The following is a 27,603-nucleotide window of genomic DNA, read 5'->3' on the forward strand; positions in this document are numbered from 1 at the left end:
TAAGCATTTTAAAAAAGTTAGACTAAAGAGTTCTTGTTCCTTTAAGTATGCTTGAATTTGTAGCTTTAGTGACTTTACCCAGTGTTTTCATAAGTAGTTGTGTGTAGAAAAAAAAAAAAATTGTCCTTGACTCCTCTATTTTGTTACGATTTGCCCCCCTTCCCACCCCAACCCTCCCCCCCAATCAGGAATAACCTGAGTGATGGTGATCAGAAGTGAGTCTCCACCGCTAGACCACGCCTTAGACATTTTAAGTAAGCATTTGGCTATGCCCCCTCAAACTTAATATAAAGAGCTTCTAGATATGCATGTCTTAGGTTCTTAATAGAGCTGTTCCTTGGTAAGGGAACACATAATGATAAGGAGTGAAAGAGAAGAGATCCCTTCTTTGCCCTCCCCTCCCAAAGAGCAGTGAGATAGTCTCCTTAGCTTGAACCCTTCTAAGATTTAATCTCTCCCAGGTATACCCCAGCCTTAGTCTCGGACAGGAAGATTTTAGAGGCCCCATTAAAGATTACTTTAAGTCTGGAGGGAGCAAGATGGAGTCAGAGTGAGAACTCACGCTGCTCGGCCGCACACGCCAGTCATATCGTTGATCGGCTAGGCGCCCTGCGATGCGGAGGAGGACAGCGAGGAGACCGCAGACGATTGGTGTGCACTCTCAGCCGGCTCTGTTAAAAGCAGTTACTACAGAAACGGATGCGGCTAATTCTAAAATCCACCAAGGTTCCCGGCTGCTGATAGCGCCTGTACGGGAGTGCCGGAGGCTACGTTTGCTGTTCTTTCTCTGGGTTGTCTGGTTCGCCGCATTACTGATACTCGCTCCCGCCCTTCCGAACTTTGAAATTCAAGTACAGGAGAGAGGCCAGAGGCGGCGGTACCGGAGCGGTCCTACGATCATGAATACCAGGGGAGCCAGGACGGGGAAGAACAGCAAGACAAAAACAGCCACTGCCAGCGCTGACACTGGAGACACGGGTCCAGGAGAGATCACAACCAAATCCAAGCGCGAGGTCAGTACTAACAAAAAGCTGGTAGGGAGGCTCGGGGGAGGTGGTGTGTGCAAGGATATAGTGGGTACCCAGCTTTTAATTGCAAAACTATTTCTCGGGGCTAAGGGGCCACCTCCTGTCACAGATTCTAAGATTAACTCTGCTCTCCACACATCTCCCCCCGAGAGTGCCCCCCTTGGACTTGCCAACTATTCAACTAGCTATGTTAATCAATCAGCTAGAAACAATCCCAGCTAAGGGGAACCCTGCGAAGGCACAACAAGCTGACACAGGAACTACTAGTGGCCTGCAAGATATGGCTGACAACTTGACTGGCCCTCTCTGTCCTCTGATAGAAAATGATGTTGGTGGACTAACTGCTCAGGGGAGCTCGCTATCTTTAGCCCCTGTAGCCCAAGAAGTAGGAGGCTGTTCCATGACGAGCAACCTGGAGAATACTTCTAAAACCCCTGAGGCAGGTACAGAGAATTATATCCACGGCTTAGAAGCCGCCTCTGGCCTGCAAGTTCCATGGACATCAGAGACGGGTGCAGAACATTCCTACTCAGTATCGGATGGCACTGGGACCTCCTCAGATGAGGGTGAGTTAAATTCCAGCGAAGATGACAGCGAGGAGTCGAGTAAGGACATAGGAACAGTACAGCGCCCCAGGAAGACCAGACGTAAGCCTAAAAGACGTATCCAGCTCAAGTGGGACTACTCAGACTCACAGATGTCCTGCCCTCTTGAAGAAGATGATTCTCACACGACGATGTGAGAAAACACAAAGAGCGCAACAGAGGACACTAGCGAACCCTCACTAGCTTCGATCTTAGCCTCCATCAAATAATTCCAAGAAGAGGCTCGGGCGGATAATCGCGCAGCAAAGGGGGCTGCTAAAAAACTGCAAGGAGGCATGAGAAGACTTGAAAAAATCTGTACTGACATAAGTGACCGTGTCACCATGGTTGAAGGGCGCATGGAGTGTCTGGAAACAGAGGTTTCCGCCGTTAAAAAACAGCGAATCCAATACTGCTTGTCTAGTGGATCTAATGACCAAAATGGAGGAACAGGAAAACCGGCAACGCAGAAACAACCTTCGCTTGCTTGGAATTCCAGAAGGAAAGGAGGGAAAAGACCCTAGGCGCTACATAGTGAAGCTCTTACAAGATTCCTTCCCTGATCATCCAAGCTGGGACTTGGACCGCGAGGTGCAGAGGGCTTATCACTTCCCTTTCAACCTGAGACGACAACGCGACGGTAGCAACTCAACTGGTGGACAACCAAAGGCGTTTCTAGTGTACTTTGGAAACTTTCTTCTTAGGCAACTTGTATACGACCATGCCCGCCCGAACTCCCTGAAGGGGTCTAATGGGGTAACTTTTTTTGCGAAACCCGACTTTTGCCACCAGACGGTAGAACGAAGATGGTGCCTGCGTCAGTTAATCTCTCCGTTCCAACAGATGGGAGCACAAGTGTACTTAAGGACTATGAGATCTCTAAATGGGTCCCAGTTACAACATTTTGGCAACTTCCGCCTTCATGCAACCCTGAACCTGGTCAGATATTCTGTACATTCTGCCCTTTGCTGGCAGACTGTGTCTATGTCATACACACATTGGTACAAGAAAAAAAGGTCACAGTGGAAAGCTGATTACAAATTTACGTATGTGGAACTAAATTCCAATACATTAAATAATTAAAAATGTCACTGCATAAACGAATAGTTTCTTTTGATTTAATTTGCATCACAAAAAACGAAACTAATCTAAACATATGAATATGAGATTAATCAACATTGGTACACATTGGTGCTCAGAAAGAGAGGGGGGAGGAGTGTGTGCTCATGGAGAGTTGAGTGATTGTGCGAAGGAACGGAAAGGAAATGTGGTTCAAGTACATCCAAGCTTTTTAGAACCAATACGGACTTTTACTTGACAAAAAACAATGTAAACATAACACTCTAGGCACAGATAAACATGTTTCTGTTGCCTATGTTTGATATGCATAAAGATATGTCAACGTTTTGACCCCTGTTATCATAAAGGTAACTTCATCCTTATTGGGGGGTCTTCATCAGGACTCAAAGAAATGGTGAAGAAGGGAAAGGAACACCATTGGAAAACAGCACGAACAATCCGGCTATATTTACAAGATGATGGCGCGTAAGCTCTTGAAAAAGGAAACTGATTCCGGTAGAAATTGAGTGATGGGTGTCGTGAGTACACCTTAGTATCCACACTCGGTTGATTAGTAACCTGCTACCTTTCTGCCATCAAATAACGTGACAGAAACCTACAGCTGTGAGGAAGCCTCTTCTGTAGGGCCCCACCTTGTGGCACTTAAAACATGTCACCACTTTGGACTTAGAAGGGCATCCTTGCCTTCCCTTCTCATGATGCTTCTACCTGGACGCACCATTACCATTCCCATGTTTCCCTGGGCCCTCCATGGTTTCCATGAGCAATACTCTGACCCTTACCCTCCGGTTTAGAAACAGTCTGTAGAGCGGTCCTCTTCCACCTTAGAACCATGCTGCTCCAGCCCTTTGTGAACCCTGTTAGCTAACCACTTATCAGCTCACACTGCAAATTCTGTTGGATCCCTCTCTGTTAGATCAGACTAGTATTGTCTAAGTGGGGTAAGTACTCCCCATTGAGTAACTCTGTCGATTCGATTCAATAAACTTTATTTCGATTCATAAGTAGAATCATAAAAGTATACACAGATTTACATAAAACTATTTTAAAAAGAAAACATGTTATATATCCATATTAAATTTGCAATACATTTAGGCTAAAGGGGTCACATATATAAACATATTGTAAAGTGCTTGTGCATTCCATTAAAATACAAATCCACAAAGTAATCTATTACAATAGGTTTCCAATAATAATACTGTTCAATATCGATTTCTAATATTGAGTGCCAATCTAATAAAACTAAGCACAGCACTACATATAGCTGGAGATGACAAAGACAGTAAATACTCATAACCCTCTTTATAGTAACGGGATCCAAGGGTTAACAAAACAGGCTTAATAAACCGGTTTCTTGGATCTTTGTACAAACCACAAAAGAGGATGAGGTGCACTATGCTTTGTGAGGCCTCATCATTACAAGGGCAAGGGGGTAGTCTCTCACACCAGCCCCCTTGTTTTGGGAAAGCAAAAAGAAAGTGCAAAGTGCTGAGGCAGAACCTTTTCAAATAAAAACGCCATTGGGTATGCATGATATTCGATAGGTAAAACTGCTGCTGCAGCTTACCCCTATTATATAATGCATGCTCACTATTTCTTAACATGCCTAAACTGGTACAGTAGCGGTACAAAAGGGGGTGGTGATGGACGGAGCATCAGAACCAATCAAACACTCACACCCAGTCATAAGATCTGGGTTTGATCCATCACCGTTCTTTAGCCCACTCTGCCACCCCAGTTCAGACATGACCATATGCAAATCAGTCTGACCCTGTGCCTCATGGGAACAGTCCAGCCCGAACTGCCAAGCCATGCCTTCCCTGGACCGGAAACAAGCTTCCTAGGACCGGTTTCTGGCATTTCAGCCGTCTTCAGCCAGGCTTGCTTGAATCCAGTGGCAAAGTGAGCAAGGGACTCACGTCTGAGCATACCCTGCCAACTTATGGCGAACAAAGCGGTACAAAAGGGGGTGGTGATGGACGGAGCATCAGAACCAATCAAACACTCACACCCAGTCATAAGATCTGGGTTTGATCCATCACCGTTCTTTAGCCCACTCTGCCACCCCAGTTCAGACATGACCATATGCAAATCAGTCTGACCCTGTGCCTCATGGGAACAGTCCAGCCCGAACTGCCAAGCCATGCCTTCCCTGGACCGGAAACAAGCTTCCTAGGACCGGTTTCTGGCATTTCAGCCGTCTTCAGCCAGGCTTGCTTGAATCCAGTGGCAAAGTGAGCAAGGGACTCATGTCTGAGCATACCCTGCCAACTTATGGCGAACAAAGCGGTACAAAAGGGGGTGGTGATGGACGGAGCATCAGAACCAATCAAACACTCACACCCAGTCATAAGATCTGGGTTTGATCCATCACCGTTCTTTAGCCCACTCTGCCACCCCAGTTCAGACATGACCATATGCAAATCAGTCTGACCCTGTGCCTCATGGGAACAGTCCAGCCCGAACTGCCAAGCCATGCCTTCCCTGGACCGGAAACAAGCTTCCTAGGACCGGTTTCTGGCATTTCAGCCGTCTTCAGCCAGGCTTGCTTGAATCCAGTGGCAAAGTGAGCAAGGGACTCACGTCTGAGCATACCCTGCCAACTTATGGCGAACAAAGCGGTACAAAAGGGGGTGGTGATGGACGGAGCATCAGAACCAATCAAACACTCACACCCAGTCATAAGATCTGGGTTTGATCCATCACCGTTCTTTAGCCCACTCTGCCACCCCGTGAGTCCCTTGCTCACTTTGTTTCCGGTCCAGGGAAGGCATGGCTTGGCAGTTTGGGCTGGACTGTTCCCATGAGGCACAGGGTCAGACTGATTTGCATATGGCCATGTCTGAACTGGGGTGGCAGAGTGGGCTAAAAAACGGTGATGGATCAAACCCAGATCTGTTGACTGGGTGTGAGTATTTGATTGGTTCTGATGCTCCGTCCATCACCACCCCTTTTTGTACCGCTTTGTTCGCCATAAGTTGGCAGGGTATGCTCAGACGTGAGTCCCTTGCTCACTTTGCCACTGGATTCAAGCAAGCCTGGCTGAAGACGGCTGAAATGCCAGAAACCGGTCCTAGGAAGCTTGTTTCCGGTCCAGGGAAGGCATGGCTTGGCAGTTCGGGCTGGACTGTTCCCATGAGGCACAGGGTCAGACTGATTTGCATATGGCCATGTCTGAACTGGGGTGGCAGAGTGGGCTAAAAAACGGTGATGGATCAAACCCAGATCTGTTGACTGGGTGTGAGTATTTGATTGGTTCTGATGCTCCGTCCATCACCACCCCTTTTTGTACCGCTTTGTTCGCCATAAGTTGGCAGGGTATGCTCAGACGTGAGTCCCTTGCTCACTTTGCCACTGGATTCAAGCAAGCCTGGCTGAAGACGGCTGAAATGCCAGAAACCGGTCCTAGGAAGCTTGTTTCCGGTCCAGGGAAGGCATGGCTTGGCAGTTCGGGCTGGACTGTTCCCATGAGGCACAGGGTCAGACTGATTTGCATATGGCCATGTCTGAACTGGGGTGGCAGAGTGGGCTAAAAAACGGTGATGGATCAAACCCAGATCTGTTGACTGGGTGTGAGTATTTGATTGGTTCTGATGCTCCGTCCATCACCACCCCTTTTTGTACCGCTTTGTTCGCCATAAGTTGGCAGGGTATGCTCCGACGTGAGTCCCTTGCTCACTTTGCCACTGGATTCAAGCAAGCCTGGCTGAAGACGGCTGAAATGCCAGAAACCGGTCCTAGGAAGCTTGTTTCCGGTCCAGGGAAGGCATGGCTTGGCAGTTCGGGCTGGACTGTTCCCATGAGGCACAGGGTCAGACTGATTTGCATATGGCCATGTCTGAACTGGGGTGGCAGAGTGGGCTAAAAAACGGTGATGGATCAAACCCAGATCTGTTGACTGGGTGTGAGTATTTGATTGGTTCTGATGCTCCGTCCATCACCACCCCTTTTTGTACCGCTTTGTTCGCCATAAGTTGGCAGGGTATGCTCAGACGTGAGTCCCTTGCTCACTTTGCCACTGGATTCAAGCAAGCCTGGCTGAAGACGGCTGAAATGCCAGATACCGGTCCTAGGAAGCTTGTTTCCGGTCCAGGGAAGGCATGGCTTGGCAGTTCGGGCTGGACTGTTCCCATGAGGCACAGGGTCAGACTGATTTGCATATGGCCATGTCTGAACTGGGGTGGCAGAGTGGGCTAAAAAACGGTGATGGATCAAACCCAGATCTGGTGACTGGGTGTGAGTATTTGATTGGTTCTGATGCTCCGTCCATCACCACCCCTTTTTGTACCGCTTTGTTCGCCATAAGTTGGCAGGGTATGCTCAGACGTGAGTCCCTTGCTCACTTTGCCACTGGATTCAAGCAAGCCTGGCTGAAGACGGCTGAAATGCCAGAAACTGGTCCTAGGAAGCTTGTTTCCGGTCCAGGGAAGGCATGGCTTGGCAGTTCGGGCTGGACTGTTCCCATGAGGCACAGGGTCAGACTGATTTGCATATGGCCATGTCTGAACTGGGGTGGCAGAGTGGGCTAAAAAACGGTGATGGATCAAACCCAGATCTGTTGACTGGGTGTGAGTATTTGATTGCTTCTGATGCTCCGTCCATCACCACCCCTTTTTGTACCGCTTTGTTCGCCATAAGTTGGCAGGGTATGCTCAGACGTGAGTCCCTTGCTCACTTTGCCACTGGATTCAAGCAAGCCTGGCTGAAGACGGCTGAAATGCCAGAAACCGGTCCTAGGAAGCTTGTTTCCGGTCCAGGGAAGGCATGGCTTGGCAGTTCGGGCTGGACTGTTCCCATGAGGCACAGGGTCAGACTGATTTGCATATGGCCATGTCTGAACTGGGGTGGCAGAGTGGGCTAAAAAACGGTGATGGATCAAACCCAGATCTGTTGACTGGGTGTGAGTATTTGATTGGTTCTGATGCTCCGTCCATCACCACCCCTTTTTGTACCGCTTTGTTCGCCATAAGTTGGCAGGGTATGCTCAGACGTGAGTCCCTTGCTCACTTTGCCACTGGATTCAAGCAAGCCTGGCTGAAGACGGCTGAAATGCCAGAAACCGGTCCTAGGAAGCTTGTTTCCGGTCCAGGGAAGGCATGGCTTGGCAGTTCGGGCTGGACTGTTCCCATGAGGCACAGGGTCAGACTGATTTGCATATGGCCATGTCTGAACTGGGGTGGCAGAGTGGGCTAAAAAACGGTGATGGATCAAACCCAGATCTGTTGACTGGGTGTGAGTATTTGATTGGTTCTGATGCTCCGTCCATCACCACCCCTTTTTGTACCGCTTTGTTCGCCATAAGTTGGCAGGGTATGCTCAGACGTGAGTCCCTTGCTCACTTTGCCACTGGATTCAAGCAAGCCTGGCTGAAGACGGCTGAAATGCCAGAAACCGGTCCTAGGAAGCTTGTTTCCGGTCCAGGGAAGGCATGGCTTGGCAGTTCGGGCTGGACTGTTCCCATGAGGCACAGGGTCAGACTGATTTGCATATGGCCATGTCTGAACTGGGGTGGCAGAGTGGGCTAAAAAACGGTGATGGATCAAACCCAGATCTGTTGACTGGGTGTGAGTATTTGATTGGTTCTGATGCTCCGTCCATCACCACCCCTTTTTGTACCGCTTTGTTCGCCATAAGTTGGCAGGGTATGCTCAGACGTGAGTCCCTTGCTCACTTTGCCACTGGATTCAAGCAAGCCTGGCTGAAGACAGCTGAAATGCCAGAAACCGGTCCTAGGAAGCTTGTTTCCGGTCCAGGGAAGGCATGGCTTGGCAGTTCGGGCTGGACTGTTCCCATGAGGCACAGGGTCAGACTGATTTGCATATGGCCATGTCTGAACTGGGGTGGCAGAGTGGGCTAAAAAACGGTGATGGATCAAACCCAGATCTGTTGACTGGGTGTGAGTATTTGATTGGTTCTGATGCTCCGTCCATCACCACCCCTTTTTGTACCGCTTTGTTCGCCATAAGTTGGCAGGGTATGCTCAGACGTGAGTCCCTTGCTCACTTTGCCACTGGATTCAAGCAAGCCTGGCTGAAGACGGCTGAAATGCCAGAAACCGGTCCTAGGAAGCTTGTTTCCGGTCCAGGGAAGGCATGGCTTGGCAGTTCGGGCTGGACTGTTCCCATGAGGCACAGGGTCAGACTGATTTGCATATGGCCATGTCTGAACTGGGGTGGCAGAGTGGGCTAAAAAACGGTGATGGATCAAACCCAGATCTGTTGACTGGGTGTGAGTATTTGATTGGTTCTGATGCTCCGTCCATCACCACCCCTTTTTGTACCGCTAAACTGGTACAGTAAGCGTTTTTAATCTTTAGCTTGGATTCCTTGCCAACCATTTCTGGATTTTCAAATATGTGTCCCATCCCAATCTTATAAAAGGTTTCCCTTACATACAACAGCCATGGGATCTCCATAGAATAATCAAGCTTAAGGCAGTCTTGTAAAATTTCCTTTGTGAGTTTCAATTCTTCAGACCGCCAAACCTTGCTCCATAGCAACAGAGGAGAGACATGGATAATATCACTCACAAAATCAATACCCACCTCAGTATGGCAGAATCTATTTGAAGTACCAGATGGGACAGATAGAAGGTGCTTTATAAATTTATTTTCCATAACTTGGATCTTGTCACAATTTTGTGTCCCCCACACTCCTGCACCATATGTGGCAACAGGGAGGCATTTTGCTTTATATAGAGTTTTTAGTTCTACAATCGGCTTTTGACCCAATTTACTAGAAAAACGAAAAAGGGCCTCTATAGATTGTGTAGCCTTTTGGGCGCGGGCTGCTATTAAAAAGTCCCAACTCAATGTGTTATTGAATAAATTCCCCAGATAATTAAAATTGTCCACTTTCGCAATAATTGAGTCATTCACCATAAACCTGCGAGATTTTACCCCTTTGGGACCACAGGTCATGGCAAAAGACTTTGTGAAGTTGACCCTAAGATCTAATCCTTCCATGAAAGTATCAAAGGCATTCAAACAAATTTGCATACTATTGGCAGTAAGGGTCATTAGCACCGTATCATCTGCATAAGATAACATCGGTATCCGTTTGCCATTTACCTGGGGAAAATCTGCACCGCTGACCAGGAGAAAACTTTCTAGACCATTGGTGTACGCCAGGAATAAAAAAGGAGCCAGAATACATCCCTGGCGTACACCTTCGGTAGATGGGATAGATTTTGTCTTCTCACCACCTGATCCAAATTGAATCCTCACTGTTGTGGCAGCATGCAGCCTGCGAAGCAAGGTGACCAAAGGTTCTTCAAACCCCATAGTCTCCATCATTTGCCACAACTTTGCTCTACACACAGTGTCAAAAGCACTGGATAAGTCCATAAAGGCCAGGTGAATACAACTATGCCTGGCCCTCATGTACTTACCCATAATTAAAGCCAAATTAAGACATTGCTCTGTGGTTCCTTTGCCTCTCCTAAACCCATACTGGGAATCCACAATAATACCTGATGACTCAGCCCATGTTGACACAAACAAACAAACGTTCCCAAAAAGAAAAAGCGTATGTGCAAGACAAGGCTCCTACTTGGCCTTCCATTTAGTTGGTCATATTTTTTAGAAAGATCACTATCTCATTTGGGGTTACCACAATAAAGACTTTTCTGACGTTAACACAGTACAACATGCAGTTTCAAAAGACGTACTATTCAATACAGTCACAGTTAAAAAGAATTTTTATTAAAAACATTTTATATAGTTAATAAAGTGCTATGTGTAATTTTGCCTCCCATTAAAGGTTACAATCTAATATTAAAAATGAAAACAACAGTCGACGCAGCGTTTCGGTGTTCAATTCAATGGTTTCACCTTCTTCAGGACCAAGAATTTTCATAAAATCTATACATAAAAATACATATAAAAAATCAGTCAAGAAACCTAACATGTACTGTGTATATTAAAGCCTGATACATTTACATCTCCCCAGTTTTATTTTTACTACTCGTTATTAACACAATTCAAGAGTGTCATCACACAATTTAAAAAACACGGAACAATAAATATCCGACTATTATTGTATTAGAAGCATCTTTTACTCTATATTGATGCGTCTACAATGAATTCTTGTTGGTGGACGTAGCTATTTTTCATACCTTAATTTTGCAAGCGATTAAGTTTTCTCAGTTACATAATCCTCTTGGGGCACCTTATCATCAACTTAATGGTCTCGATATAGGGCATTTCTAAATAATAAGAGAAAGGGGTATGTATAACTTGTCAACAGGATTTGTTATTAATACATGAAGAACTCAATTTTAGTACAGGTCGTATTACCTATAGATAAGTAGTTGTTTTTCCTCGATATCCGTTGACGCCACCGTTTTTGTGGTTAGAGATAAAGATGATATCAATCCATACTCATTTATCTATGGAGTTCTATAACAAAAGAATATGTGTATGAAATACATATTCATACATAAATAGGGCCAAACAGGAATTCACAATAAATGTAAGCTCACCAATTACGAAAGCCGGGTGAATACTTTTTGCGTTTTTTAGAATGGCTTCTTTTTGTTGTGATGCTCTTGATATCGCATTCACGATGTCAAATTTGTTCTGAAAAACAATTTTAAATATCCCCCGTCATGTTCTTTTGTATTAATGAACGCTTTTTACTATCTACACCAATAGAGTAACAGTCTATTCCTAATTTTGTGGGAAATAATATAATATACCTATCCCTGTGACTTTTTATGTTGTTACATAGATCTATTGGACCTTTTCTATGAACAGCGTGTTTTGCTCAGAGACTAATAATATACGGGAAAAGTTTTCTCGTGTTGAAAAAAGAAACGCTGGAGGCATGGAAAAGTAAATCCAGCATATGGATAACGATTGTTACTCCCGTAATATAGCGTGCAAACTAAACGGGAAAGAACTTGGGATCCCCAGACCTATTTTTTAAAAGTCTCCCGCTACAATCACAAAGACAGTTCGAATTCATTCCCTTCTGCATACCTGAAGATGTGTACGTGGCCTCCCTGCGTCAACGGATATCCGGGGTTCTGGTACTGATTTAGCTTCCGGATGTCGGTCTATTTATATAGCGGCTCTCTAATCACCCGGATGTAGTATTAAGAGTAGCGGATTAAGTTATTTCTTATCATTCATTATTATCATTCATCTAGCATAGTTAATTAGGGTTTGCCTCTACATAATGCGTATAAACCTTATGATCTTTAGGTATTTCGATCAGAACAAACAACGTTAACTCACAAAGATCAAGTTACGCTATTTTGAGTCGGCCATCTTGTAGTGTGCAAAATTGCACTTCACTTTACGCCATTAATGATTGAAACCCACAAGAAAATGGGATAATCACATCAAAAGTCATATTAGTGATCTTTTGTTGTGTTAATATCCCTTCGGCATCAAAAGGGGCAACACGTGCACTTTATGACTAATCGTAAAAAATAGGGAGATTTATTACATAAAATGTATTATGTACAGATAAGCAGGGGCCATGGTTTGGGATTTTACAAACATACCATGTGTTATTATTATCGGTTTTTAGACCTATGTCGAGTCATAAATCATTTAATATACACTACAAGTGGTCGATATTGCAGTCAGCCATCTGTATAGTGTATACGAATACGATAGTGATAGACCCTCTACTGTTTATAATAATATCAAATGTACTCTCCATACAGATGTTAGAACAACATTTTAGGTATCGTAAGCGATATGATAAAGGTTATAATTATTGATAGCATAATTGATGTCAGAAGGCCGGTTTACAGGGCCTAATCACATGGTTTTATGCCCGGCTAAAGTAAATCAACTTGAATGAATAGCTTTTATCAGGAACGGAGCTGAACTACTTGGTAAATGCAGTTCTTAAATTAATCTTTCCCACTCCTCTTTGTTGTTGAGGCCATTTTTATAGGTGTCAAAATGGGACATATAGAATTGCTCGCGTTTTTTTCTTTTACATTCGGAATCCCCTCCTCTGGTGCTGATTTGGATGATCTCCACGCCGCACAATTTAAGTTCCTCTATTTTGTGGTTACTGGTGATCCAGTGTTCAACTAATGGGGCTGTTTTTTTACCGGTTCTAATGGCCGACTTATGTTCAGTGATTCTGGCCCTGATTTCTCGGGATGTTTCCCCGACATAGCCTTTGTTGCAAGGGCAGACAATTAAATAAATCAGATTTTTAGATCTACAATTAATGAAACTTTTTACTTTATGTGTCTTCCAGTTGTGTTTTATGGTATCACCCTTGTAGATACCATCGCAGTTTTTACATGTGCCGCAGGCAAAATTGCCCACCGGAAGTGGGGCACAGTCAATACTTCGTTGTTTACATTTTGTTTCTTCTCTGTATGTGTGTACCAGTTTATTGCGGATGGTACAATTGCGTCTAAAACTAAACATGGGTCTAGGTAAAATATCTTCTTTGTTATCATTTAGGAGTTGCCAATTCCTATTGATGATGTTTTTGACTTTGTTGCTCACGTTACTGAAGTTGGTGACAAATATTAATGGAGCGTTTTGTTTTATTTCTACTGTTGTTTTAGGTTTCAAGAGGGGTTCCCTATCATAATATTTAGCCCTTTTGTAGGCTTGTCTAATAAGTCTTTTGGGGTATCCCCTGTCTTGTAATTTAATGGTTAGCACATCAGCATGACGATTAAAATCATGCATGTTTGTGCAGTTCTGTCTAATTCTTAGATATTGTCCAAACGGTATATTGTCTTTTTGACAACATGGGTGATTACTTTGATAATGCAACATAGTGTTGCGGTCGGTAGGTTTAGTAAAGAGCTCAACCGACAGTGTACCAGCATTATGTTTGATCTTAATATCCAAGAAATCGCAACTTTCTTTGTTTATACTTGAGGTAAATTTTAAATTAATATCCCCAAGATTGAGCCAGTCTATGAATTCTGTGAGATGTTCTTTAGTTCCCTTCCACATAAAGAAAACATCATCAATATATCTTGACCAGCAAGTAATATTTTCATAAAATGGAGCTGCAGTATTATAGATATGTTTATCTTCAAATGCTGCCACATACAGGCAAGCCAGACTGGGAGCACACGTGGCTCCCATGCTGGTACCTTTGAATTGTTTGTAGTAATCTTTCTTGAACAAAAAAATATTATTCTTTAGAATGATTTCAACGCATTCAACCAAAAAGGAAGAATGCGGGGATAAGTCATTTGTGCCATTAGACAGAAGGCCCTCTAGCATCTTAATGGTGTCATCTTGAGGTATATTGGTATACAAAGCCTCTATATCGAGGGTCACCAGCCATTGGTTTCCAGGCGTGCCAGTATCACTCTTCCCATCAACTTACAAGATGCATCTATTAATAATATCGGTCTGTAGCAGCACGGATCACCCTTATCACCCTTTTTAAAGTCACTCTGTCACTGTCAACTGGTTAAGGGCCTGAAAATCCTTGGCCTCCCTCCCTCTTACCCACTCATTTCAATCATGCAATACCCCATGAATCCAAGTCTCAAACGAAACGATCACCATGTTATCTGATAAAATGTAATTGTCCTCTTTAAATATTTAAACACTCTCTCTGAAATTTGTATCTGTAATATAAGGAATATGGGGGCTCCAAATAAACAAAATAAAGTTTGTAGGTACCTAAAGTAAACCATAGGCAGAATGGTCCTCTTCTTTTTTTTCTGCACAAACAAATTTCGATTTGTATCCTCCACGAGTGAAACTGAACTGGCACTGCACCTTTTAACTCTTCTTCAGGACCTGTCATGCAAGATACCAAAAGAAGCTATTTGGTATGGCAACAGGGCAAGCAAAGATTAACACTAAGGCCCACATTTACTTGCGTTTTGTGTGGGTGCTCAAATGATGCAAAGTAATTTAGTGCTGCCCTCAAGGGTCTTTACAATGGTAAGTAGATAGATACTTTATTATGTGTTGGGTTACAATTGCAAAGGCGCACATGCTCTGTTCATCCTAGCTTTCTTTTTTTCTCAGCTTAAACCTGTAGTTTGACTCTTCTGTTAGTGCCAGGATGTCTCTTGAGGGTAACTTTTCATTCCATAAATAATAATCAATAAATCATTCAATCAACATTGAAGTCCTTCTCTACAATCTTCAGAACCCTTTATGGGACCTTGCAGTACTTTCCATCATACTTCCATTTTCCAAATGACATGGGCTATGCGACTTTTCAGATAGTGCAAGAAAGAAATAGTGATGATTTAACAACCCGGCTTTCATTGACCAAATGTTTAAAAGCGATAGGTTTTGCTTATGGTTTTAAAAATTGACAATTTCTAGAATTTCTATATATGCCCCACTCTCCAATTGCTTTTCTCCACTTTGGATTCTCTCATAAACCAGGAGTATTAAAATATGGGAAAATCACCTAACATCATATCGCTGTTGACCACAAAGTCTAAATAGGGTTACTGAGTTTTCATACTCGGCTACCCATAGCAGCCGTAATTCCAAAAGTGTTATTGTTAACTTGCAGACAGCATTGACAATTTCCATCTGGTGTGAGATATAATCTGTGTACCCTCTGAAAACCCTCCAGAGGCCACTACTGAAGAGGATTTGGGGTTACCAGACTTTGAATTGCATTTTTTCATAATGCAGCTGCAGTAGAGGGCCCGATGGCTTGCTGGGCTCGATTGAGTGGATGTGGGTGAGTTTGAGGAAGAGCACAGGGAGGGAGCCCATATTGCATTGCTCTTTGGAGTAGATGTATGCCCCAAGATGAAACAAAGGCTGTTGGCAGTGGCCCTCTGCTGCTGGTAGGGGGTGATTAAAAGACTGGGAACAAGGCTGTTATATGCCCCGGCGACATAAAAAAGTGAAAAAGACCCTAAGCTCTAGGGGATACCGGCTTCTTATACATGGAGGGGGACGTTCTCCTTTGTAGTCAAACACCGGTCAAAATGTCAACCGTGTGGAAGAACCTGCATGGCACCTGCTCCCTGCCGACATACCGTACTGTTGGTGTAGAGCGGGTGCCATGTAGGTTCTTGCAGACAGTTGGCCTTTTGACAACTGTTTGACTACAAAGTAAACCATCCCCCTCTCTGTAAAAGAAGACAGTATCCCCTAGAGCTTAGGGTCTTGTTCACTGTGCGCTCTCAGGTAGGACTTTCCTGAGTACATTAGTATTCTTTCACTTAATTTATTTCTAACCGAATAGCCCAGTAGGCCATTCAGAGCGAGCTAGGGATCCCTGACCCTGAAAAATGCCCAATACCCATATGGCCCCTTTGAGATGGGCAGAAACATGTTCGCCTAGTTTTATGGCACTATACCACCTCACAATTTGAACCGTACCTGATGTGCCCATCAATAAAGGCAAATTGCTGTGATACATCAAGATATTTTTAATCCACTGACTTGTGTCCCTTCACTATCCAGTACTTTTATTTAAGAACTCCCTCCTGCACCAAGTTCAACAGGAGGTTGAGTCTGCCCTGGAGGTATTATCCTTCCAGGGTGGGGAGAGGTTGCCGGTGATGAAGCAGGACATAATTTGTGTGTGAGGCTTCCTCTTCCATAAGGATGACTTCTACCCACTAACCCCCCCCCCCCCCCCAGCACTCATACAGTTGTTTTGTGACTGTCCTAGTTGGATGTTTTGGCTATAGCATATTTTGTTTCAGGCAACAGCACAAATCATGCTTTCTACCTGTAGCTGACGTACTGTCTTGTGTTATCAGTCTTTATCTGGTAGGGGGCTGTACAGCGGTTTACCTCATCCTCTTTTGTGTCAAGCGTAATAACACCAGACTTATGAATAAGTGCCCTGAAGTCTGCAGCGTGGTTTGGCTAAAGTTTAATGTTTCAGTTGTCATATTTTGAAAGCTTATTTTCAGCAAGATATGTGCAGAAAGAACGATGTGCAAAGAAATTAATTAAATCACTATACTTTTAAGTCGTTATGTTATTCTGGTGGGATGATTACATAAAGAATAAATGCTTGCACAGAAAACAATTGTGCAATTGAATGTAAACGATACAAGATCCCAGACGGAAAGCAGGAGAAAATGTTTAATGCTTGTGTGGCACATCGGTTCTCTTGCTGACAGAATGTTATGTATTTAAAAATTTCACAAACTTGTTTAATTGTTCGTTTTGTTCAAAACACTATAAAAGGACATACATTTATAGTAAGTTACTTCATTTTGGCTCATTTTGATATTTTTTAAGCTCATTTTTCATTTGGCAGAATCACTTTGACATACTTGGCTCGTTGCTCATTTCACTTATTTTAGCTTAGTTCCAGGCATGCCTGCCATGTGTACATATTTTTACGGGTTCCCTGAGAACACTCTGATCTTTTAGTGCAGAATTCTCTGTGCTTCACATGAATGATTTGGCTATTAGAATATCTCTTTTTGATATGGCTAACTTATTGTTTTCTTTGACAGTTTATGTACCATGATCATAGAATTTATCTCAAGGTTTGCACTATCTTTGCTGGTTACATTAGTGTTCTAAAGTCAAGTATATGTAGTAAATACATTTAACATTAAAAAGTCAAAGTGAGAGCCTCTTTTGGGATGATTCATTTTTTTATTTATTTAAACCATCTGTTTATTGATTTTTGTATTTTATGTACAGCTGCACACATTATACATAAATCAAAGATAGCATATACAAAGAATGCCTGGTGATAATGTCGATCACATGCTAGTCGCATATATATATTAAGTATGACTAAACGATTTTATAACTAGTCATGCAGTGCTTTGTAATGCCAGAACTATCTAGTACATTGTCCAATTTTTCCCCCACAATCCCTGCGCAGCTATGGTCGGCTATCAAATGATTGTACAACAGATTAAAACGTTTATGTAACAAGAACTTCTGAGCATGGTAAAATAGTTGCGCATCACCAGATTGCATAGTTCGTCCCTAGTTTTCCAACCCCCTTGTGTCTTACACCGTCTTGTATCATGTATGCGGACTGCGTTAGCAGTGTCACAAATAGCGTGCAGTACTTTCAGGCACCACTCATAGTGTCCATAGTTTCTGTGGGAGGAAGGAAGTTATCAGGGCCGGACTGGCCGTAGCGGGCACCGGGCAATCCCCCGGTGGGCCGCACGGGTGGGGGCCGGTTTTGGGCCCCTGGGGGCCGATTTTGTTACAAGGCCGTTTTTGCAGCATTGCAAAATCGGCCCTGTAACAAAATCGGTCGAAAACCGGCCCTGGCAAAGAGCTCAGCGGCATCCCCCCTCCCCCTGGGGGGGGGGGGGGCGCCCGAGCACTTTGACAGGACCGGTTGTGGTTTCCAGTCCGGCCCTGGAAGTTATACTTGGGTAAATAAAGGTGCGTCATGCGCTGCAGCTGTCTGGATTTAATTTGCAATTATGGAGGCGCTCGTGCAGGTATAATTGCTGCTGTTGGGTCAATCCCATCAGTGCGCCCCCCCTCCTTCACCCCTCCAGAGTACCAGCTTCATTAAAGAACCTCCAGCATCTAAGCAGGGCACGTTGGGACGAATCCTCCAGGTCTACTGTGGCCCAGTAGTGCGCTCTGATTGTGAGTTTCCCCCTGGCGCGAGGTCCCCATTTGGGTCAGCAGCCCCCCATCTTTTGGAATGATTCATAACAGAGTTTTTGAATCCACCTTGTCTCCCACTGGAACTGCTGATCAATCCTTTTTAAAAGAACAAAAGTGTTTTTGGTAGAGAATGCGGTTCACAGTTTTGAAGAATTGCTACTGCAACAGTTTTGGTGGAGAGTTGGCAAGGCATTAAAATAATTTCCCCTCAAATTTGAAGATGTCTGTCGCAAGCCCACACTGTGCCGTGGAGATGTGACAGGAGTGTAGGAGGAGCTTTTGATGTGGGAGGTAGAAGTGTCCATCTAGCGCAGTGTTGATATTGACCTATTACTGTTGATGTAATTGTATTAAAATAACACAACTATTGTTGATTATGTTTTGACTGCTACTGTATTGTATGTGTTGACTTTCAGTTTTGGTTGATTTTCTAATGATGGCTTTCTGTATGTTTCCCTGACATTAGTAAAGAATACCTCAGGACGCCTCTTCGGTGGCATCTTAACTCCAACATCCATCTCTGTGGCCTCATGGATATGGGAAATTAGGATAAAGTCCAATTGGATTTTGGTAATGTGAAGACATTTTGATGGTATTATTGTTATGAATATTTACCTACAAATGGGATTATGTTGCTTATGAAACCCATTTTTTTTTTTCAAGGATGATTTGATTAGAATTTCCTTGATGTTTCTACAATATTTAATGTTGTGCTGGGCGATTTTAATCACAGACTAGTTTCTTGTAAGACTGGCCCATTGTATGAAGAAAGGCTGTCTGCATATATTATAGCCTTATAAAGGCCCGCTGCATAGGTAAAGGCCCGAGCCGAAGGCGAGGGACTTTAACAAAGCAGCAGGACTTTAATAGCGGTATAGCCCTGCTACGAAGGGATATAAGGCTATTAGAACATTCTGCCACTAGAGGGTGGAATGTTCTAACAAATAAAACAAATCCTTCAGGGAGCGCGGGTGGATTCAAATCCCCTCAGGCTCCCTGAAGCCTTTGTTCACAGCCAGAGCTGTGAACAAAGAAACATTGGAATGTTGGAGCTCCGGGTTTATACCAGCCATTATAAGCCCGGAGCACTCCATTGTTTTCAATGGAGCTTCCAACATTCCATTGTTCGAATATAATTTGTGCTATATTCTCAGAAACCCTGTTATGTTGAGGGATTTATCATTGTTAAACTTTCTCTCTTCCAATGGTTTATTTAGCTTAAATGGTCAAACACTTATGGATTTTCCCGCAAGGAAAACATTCATACATGGCAATCAAAATTCCCCAATTGATTATGCCTTTATGTATGCCTGGGCCCGTTAGTATGGGGATCAATCTGAAGTTCTTCAAATGGGAGGTAGTGTTCAACATACACTACATATAGTGTTAAAGCTGGGAACACAGCAGAAACGAGAGTTGGTGCTCCCACTAGACATGGACTAACCCAGACACTTAACAACAAAAATAAATGAGAAGCATTTAAACTTTCTACATGATTATCAGCAAAATAATAAGGTGGTAACAGAAAAAGAGGTACCAGTACATTTTGTATGCTGGTATGAGAAAATTGTTAACCAGGTGGTAGCATGTTTAAGGGATAATCTAACCTAGGAAGACAACAAGGGAAAGACAATCATGCTTGAAAAAGGTATATAAATATGTGGTTCAATGAAGAGTTTAGGAACCTAAAAAGGTAGATAAGAAAAATGGAAAAACACACAAGGCTTCCCAGGAATATTGGGGCCAAAGCCCTACCTACAACCTTAGAAGAGAGTATAAAGGGTTAATTAGGAATGAGAAAATGACCCATCAACAAAAATGTTGGAATGCCATGATAGAGGGGATCGATGCTTAAAATACTAGATTTGGGCATTTGGTCCAGAACGGCCTTGGTAAAACAGAGGCAAAGCTGAGGTGTATCATTGGAGAAAACGTTTGGATACAATTCCTGGAGGAATTTTACAACACCGGGACATCGAACAGTCCATGCCTGATAGATTTAGTGTAGAAGGTGATAATAGGAAGCAGTTCTCATTGAGGACAATTAAAGCAACCATTTCAGAACTAAAATTGACAAGAGCAGCTGGGCTCGATAATCTACCAGCAATAATTGAACAATCAAATATTGATTTGTGGTCCCGCTTGTATTATTTGCTCTTTCAAATAATTATAAATGCTGGAATTTTTCCTACTAGTTGGAAGGGAGTAGTGATTAAACCCATCTATAAATAAGGTGATGCAACTGCCCACAAAAATTAAAGGCAAATAATCCTCCTAGATGTGGGATGGAAAATCTTCTTGAAAATACTCTTGGGGATGGAGAAAGATTGGGCAGACATCACATTTATAATCTCCATGGAGCAAGGTGGGTTGAAGGAGAGGCACTCGACTATTGACCACTGCTTCAGCGGATGGGCTTTAGCGCAAAAACTCATGGAGCAAAGGGCACATTTGCACTGTTGATCTATTGATTTTTGCTCAACCTTCAATGTGGTTGACCAGGAATTACTATGGGAAACCTTGAGAATGTATGGTTTACCAAGTGGTTTGCTTTTAATCTTACAAGAAATGCATCGGGATAAGTGGGCTCAAGTGGAAGTTGATGAGCGAGGCTCATTGTCTCAGAAAATATATATTAGGAATGGCCTTAGACAGGGCTGTCTGTTGGTGACATTGTTATTTTCATTGTTTCTAGCAGATTTACCCAAAATTCTAGAAATAATAAATAGTTTCAGCCCAAAGATAAAAGATACCCACATTAGCTGTCTTCTTTATGTTGGTGATTTGGCCATCATGGAGCTAACAGCAATTGGCTTACAGTGAAAACTAGATATGTTGTCTAAATATTGCAAAAGAAAATAAATGATAATTAACCACGATAAAACCAAAGGGCTCCCATTTGGGAAAAGGAAGTGCAAGTACAAATGGTTACTTAATGGAGCTGAAATAGAGGTTGTTAGCAAATATAAATACCTGGGAATGTGGTTTACTGATACGTTGTCCTGGAAAGATCATATTGAATTATTGCAAACAAAAGCACTTTCAAATGTAAGTGGCCTTACGATAGTTAGTAAAGTATATGGTGAGCCCTCCTTAAGACCAGCTTTAGCAGCCTTTGAAGCCATGATTCAGCCCCAGCTCCAGTATGGAGTGGAAGTGCTTAGCTTGAGTGGAAAAACCAACTGGGACCCAGAGGAAGGTAGATGCTTGAAATGATTCAGGCTATTCGGATCGAGACAGGCCTAATGGCTTGGAATTATGTACCTTATGCGAGTGTGATTCGATTTTGAAACAGAAATGCCAAGACTGAGTCCTTTAAAATCTAAATTTTATGTCAAATTGAGTTGTAAAATAGTGACTTTAAATGGGCAAAGACAGTAAGGCAAAGGCTCCACGACCATTGGTAAATGAACGGCAATAAAAAGCAGATGTACAACCAGATCTAGGAATTGGCAAAGGTGAGCTGAGAAGAGTGACAAAATATATGGCCAGGTTAGAGGATTTGAAATATTTGAAGGATAAACAATCTTTATGACACTTAAGAACCTCCTGGATGCAAGAAACAAACTTTCTGTACCTAGAATAGCTGCCCAATGAACATATAAAACAGGAACTGCTTAGGATTAGATGCGGGGTGAAACCACTCTAAATCTTGCCATCAAACACTTTTCCTATAGATAATAATAACATTTCTTTGTGCGGATTAAAAACTGAATGTGGTCTTCTGCACATAATTTTAGATCGTCTCTGGTTTTTACATCATAGAAAAACATTATTGGGACCTTGTCTAAGGAAATATGATGTGAGGGAGAGGAGCCAAGCAGTCACATTAACAATGGACATGAGGTTCTTGAATGTAACATGTGCATTAGGGAGCTTCAGCACTTCGGTAAAAGAAGTGTTAGCGAGGACTTTTAAATTATGGAGTATTTATTGTATGTTTATTGTTTTTATGCTACAATAGTTTAAAGGATATGGTTTGAATAAACTGATTTCTTGAAAGATTCACTAGTTAGGTAAAGTCTTTGTGAAGACTTAAGGTGTAGCATGCCAGGTTCCCAAAAATGAATTATGATTTCCTTAATGGTTACGATATGAGTGGGCATTAATTTGGAATGGAACGATGGTAGTAGTTGATTTGGCAAAAGGGTGAACTATTTTGGATCACGAGTAGGTTATTGCTGGATGAGCTTAGCTCATGGTGTCTTTGTGTAGCACTTCCAAGAGATGGTGTACTTGTGGTAAGTTTGAATTTCCTTCCTGTTTCCTGTTTTTAGTGTATATTGTATTTGCGATGCTTTGTATTGTGGTCATTTCCATTTGATTTGCATTTGTTTGAATGCATGATTTTAACAATGGGTGTAAAGTCTGGTAAATCTGAGAAATCGCTTGATGAGACATAATCATCTCCACTGCTGGGAAGTCGTGGTCATGTAATGCTCATTAAGGTTGGAATGCATATATGTGTGTGGTTGAAACAATGGAACACGGCCACAAAGAGGGATAAAAAGGGACAATTTCCTTTAGAATGGTACATTTGATGTGAAATAAAAAAATTCCTTTTCTGAGCCACAATTTGTTTGCTATGAAACCTCAGCCAAGGCCTGCATAGTTTGAAGAGTTACATGAGTGGGACACATGAGCAAATGAAAAAGCAAATCAGAGTTACATGAAGGTGCAGCTTAGCAAAGCTATTCAGGATTGGATGAATTTTAGTGTATTTCCAATTATTTACATTTTTTTGTAACTTTTTTTGGTACAGCAATAGTACTGCGGTACTACAAAACAATTATAAAAAAATTAAAATACTTTTTCCTACCTATTATCACTTTACTAAGGTGGTAATAGGTATGGGTAAAAAACCATAATACTTACCTACACTGCAAGGCGTGACACAGAACACCAGGGATCTTGAGCTGAAAACTACATGACTGTCTTTAACTTTTGTAAAGGCAGTCATTAGCCAATCAGCTAATAACTTGTCATTGCTATATACTTCAGTAATACCGCAGCAACAGATATAATTAAGTTTAAAACACTTAAAAATTAAAAATTCCTATCTCTGGTCATCCTAACTATAACTACAGAGTAGGTACCGCCACTCGTGATTAATTACCTAGTTAGGTCAGCTGTTATATAGGAAAAGTATTTTTTCTGTAGCTAATAACTTTGACACAGTTTGACACATGAAAGTTTCCAAAAAGGTGCTAATTGTTTACTAGTTTGTGCATGGAACGTTTCAGTGTGATTCGTATATCGGGGGCTAAGAAAAAAGGGGGGTACCAAAATGCGGAATCCCCATCCATTTTCCGTAGACTTCTTTAAAACGGGCGACAGCAAAAACTGCTGAACCAAACTACACTAAATTTGGCAGGAAGCTAGATCTTGGACCTCAGATTATGCTTTTTGGGATTTGTTGTGAATTCATTCAGCCTGCTTTGGAATATTAAGGAATCTAAATAATTCTAAATCTGGACTGTTGGGTCAGCAAAAGTCTTGAAAGACTCTTGTGGGAGGGCCAATTTAAAAATAGAGTGTTCTGAGTGGCCCAGGTAGCTTTATTTACCTTGGGCCATCTCACTCCCATGGGGGTCAGACTCTCGCAAGAGCGAGTGCTCTGAATGGATGCCAGCAACTTGAGAAAAATATTGATGGCAGCCATTTCAGGACCCAGGGATTTAGTACCCTGTCCTGAAAATGTTTTTTTAAAAAATATATAAGGGGGTAAAGTAGAGATAATTTGATCCCCAGATCCCATGGGGGGACCCAGAGGGATTCCCCGGGTGAAAAATAAAAAAATTAAAAAATACCGGCAAAAATTCACACAATCCTGCGGGACTCCCGTGGGATCGTAAACAAACAAAAACAAATTGGCGGCCATGGGCATTTTGTTTTAATAAGGGAAGGGGACGTCAGACCATCAGAGGCCCGAGAGCCCACCCCCAGAGCCAAAAACATTGTGTATTGGGAGGGAAGGTGTGCGGTTCCCCTCCCCAAGCCATCAGAGGCCCCGGGGTGTTCACCCTTAGGCCTGAAAACATTGCCTGGGGAGAGGGGACGTGCGGCCACCCTCTTCAAACCATGACAGGCCCGGTAGTCCTCCACCAGGGCCAAAATGACTTACAATTGGGAGGGGGCGTGCGGCCTCTCCTCCCTGAGCAATGAATGGCCCCAGCAACACCATCACCCTAGGGCGGCTCTCTAGCTATGTACCAGGGAGCCCACCCTGGGACATAGTGGTTTCCTTGTCCGCGCTGACACGGGCAGGGAAACCTGTGTTTGCTCTCGCATGGCGAGATCATTTTTCTATCTCCCGCTAAGCAGGAGCAAACAACAAGTCCACTCCCAGCGGGCAGTAGCTTTCTTTTTCTTTATCCTCATACCACCAGGGGCGTCTGAAAATCTCAAACCACTCGATCTATCCACCCTGTGATCTAATTCATTTGCCCAGGGTCCTGACATAAGCAGACAAGACCATCACCTCTGACGGTGCCTTGGTGTAATCATTGTAATACTAGACCAATTGCTTGGTTCCTGCACCACTTCAAGAGATCGGCCCATAGATCGGAGGGACGGCCCATTTTAGACCCCAGATCTGAGCGCTACACCCAAACAACCACCCTAACCCAACTATCCACCTTCGGGGGTAACGGATCAATCCACATCTTACAGACTTCCCTCCTTGCAATGAGTATAAAATAAAATAGTAGCCATCTCTGCTGCTGATGCAGGAGGTTACACGTTATCTCATCAACTCCCAAGAGGACTAGCATTGAGTTCATAACAATCACCCCACCGACGATATCTCTCAGGATAAGTTCTATTCCTCCCCAATATTCCTTTAACTTGGGGCACTGTAAGAAAACATGGACATCATTAGCTTCCACGCAGCCACACCGTTTACACTTGGAAGGAGGTACGGGGGCAAACTTGGCAATTTTAGATGGTGTCCAATAGAGCTGATTAATAGTGAAGAAATGGTTCCTCTTTAAATTCACTGGTTTGTCAGCTGAATACAAAAGCTTAAAAGAGCTACTCCAAACCGGGAAAAATTCTATCTCTTGAAAGGCTCCTCCCCAGACTGAATAAATAGGCGCTAGGTTCTTCTCGTTAGCAGTCAAGAGTTTCCAATACCAAGCTGCAACCTCCTTACTCTTAGGTCTTCCATCCTGAAGGGAAAGCTCTAAATCCCAGTCACCCCTTATCTCCTGCTTGGAGGCCACGAACCAGGAGGACAGTTTCCCAAATTTAAACCTGGACAGGCTATTTCCGACTTTTGCTTTTAAGACTTCCCAGGGATGCAACCCCTCAGCTGTCATCAGATCAGCCCAGTTAGTGATGTCAGCCCTCCTTAATGGGAGACTTAAGCCATCTTTCAAGTATACCGGGGTACCAGGAGAATCCCATACTGTGTCGAAGTCAGAATAATAGCCTAATCCAAGCATTCTCCTGATCTTATACCATAAATTAATCGCGGACCTCAAGACTTTCAAACAGACTTTCTTGAAAAATCTAGAGGCACCAAACTTATACAAGAATCCCTCATCGCTCAGTACTCTCAACATTTCGCCCAGGAGCTTCCCCCAGGTAGAATTGTCAAATTTCCCTAACAGGATTAGCACATTTTTTAACTGGAACACTGCGCAGTGCAAGTTAAAGTCAGGGAGAGACAGGCCTTTGTTATCAAGCCTACATCTGAGCTTTTTCCAGGCCAGCCTGGCCCCTTATCGGCCCAAATAAAACTATCTACCTTCCCTTGAATTTTATCAATGCTAGATTTTGGAAATGCAAGAGGGATACATATGAAGAGATATGTCAATTTAGGAAGGAACACCTTATTTATCGGATTCACACAGCCATAAATTGTTAGCGGCAAATTCTTCCACCTAGCTAGAAGACGATCCATCTCTCTAGCTACCCTTTGCAGAATACGCTCGGGGATTTCATCCACCTCATTTACAATTGAAATCCCTAGATACCTAATATCCAAGCTGTTTCTCTCATCTCAACCTTTGACATTCTAACACATCTCTTCAGTTTTGGAGACATTTACTAAATACACTGAGAAGGCACCAAGTTCTGCTACCAGGTGTTCTACTGTAGGGCTAGTTAGTGCGGGATCTGCCGTATAAATCAACAGATCGTCTGCATATAGCACAACCTTGCTGCTATAGAATGGGGATCTAAAAGGGACGATCTGTCCGTATGCTCTTAAGAGTTGCACCAAAGGCTCAATATAGATATTAAACAAGAGGGGTGACAGGGGACATCCCTGACACGTACCTCTTGATATACTGAAACTAGGAGTCAATATACCATTAAGGAGAATCTTGACCGATGCATCCTCATACAACATCTGGAGGACATATATAAAACAGAGACCAAATCCCATTGCTCTCAGGACCTCCCAAAGGGACATCCAACATACCTGATCAAATACCTTGGCCGCATCTATTGCGATCACGGCCAAGGGAGCCAAGCGGGTTGCGGCAAGATCCATTGTACTGATAAGTTGTTGTGTCAACTTCTGGATCTGTCTCTTGGGAATGAAACCCTTCTGATCTAAGTGTATTAACTGTGGAGCAAGCTTTGCCAATCTCCACGCTAAAACGCTCATAAAATTTTTATAGTCGGCATTCAGCAGGGAGATTGGTTGATAGGAATCGGCCCTACTAGGTTCTTTAGAGGGTTTCAGAATCAGAACTATTGTGGCCTCCTTCCATGTTCTGGCGATATGCCCACCCTGCCGATAGATTGAATTAAACAAACTCTCCAGAACTGGAACCAGTTCATCTGTTAGAAGCTTATACACTTCTGCCGGCAGGGCATCAGGGCCAGCAGCCTTACCATTCCTGCTCTCAGACAGACATGAACGAATCTCTTCCTTGGTAACAGGGACGCTCAATTGTCAATCTTGGCAATTGCACTTTCCTCAGCCAAGCTTTAAGTAAGTATTGATCAGGGTGAGCCTCCTCCGTATATAATTCAGAGAATAGGGATATAAGGCAAGCTTGCATTTCTACTGTCTTATCCGAAACATCTCCCCTGGGGTTAACTACCAACTGTCTAATAAAATTCCTTGATCTATCTGCTCTGTATTTGCATACTAGTAGTGCCCCTGCTTTCTCCCCATCTTCAAAATTCTTCATACAACCAGCTTCCCATTGCTCCCTACACTTCTGATCTAATTTAATCCTGAAATTCTGTCTCGCCTCTTCCAATTGCCTCTGTATCTGCTCCTTTCCAGCATTTGGCCAAGAGTCAAGACGCAATAGATTGGCCTCTAACGATCCCACTCTATCTTCCATTATTTTCATACTTAGTCTCTCAGTCTTTGTTTTAAGGTGTGCCAGATTTTGTAGCACCCCCT

Source organism: Triturus cristatus, chromosome 9 (assembly GCF_964204655.1).
Source record: "Triturus cristatus chromosome 9, aTriCri1.1, whole genome shotgun sequence".
Classification (NCBI taxonomy): Eukaryota; Metazoa; Chordata; class Amphibia; order Caudata; family Salamandridae; genus Triturus; species Triturus cristatus.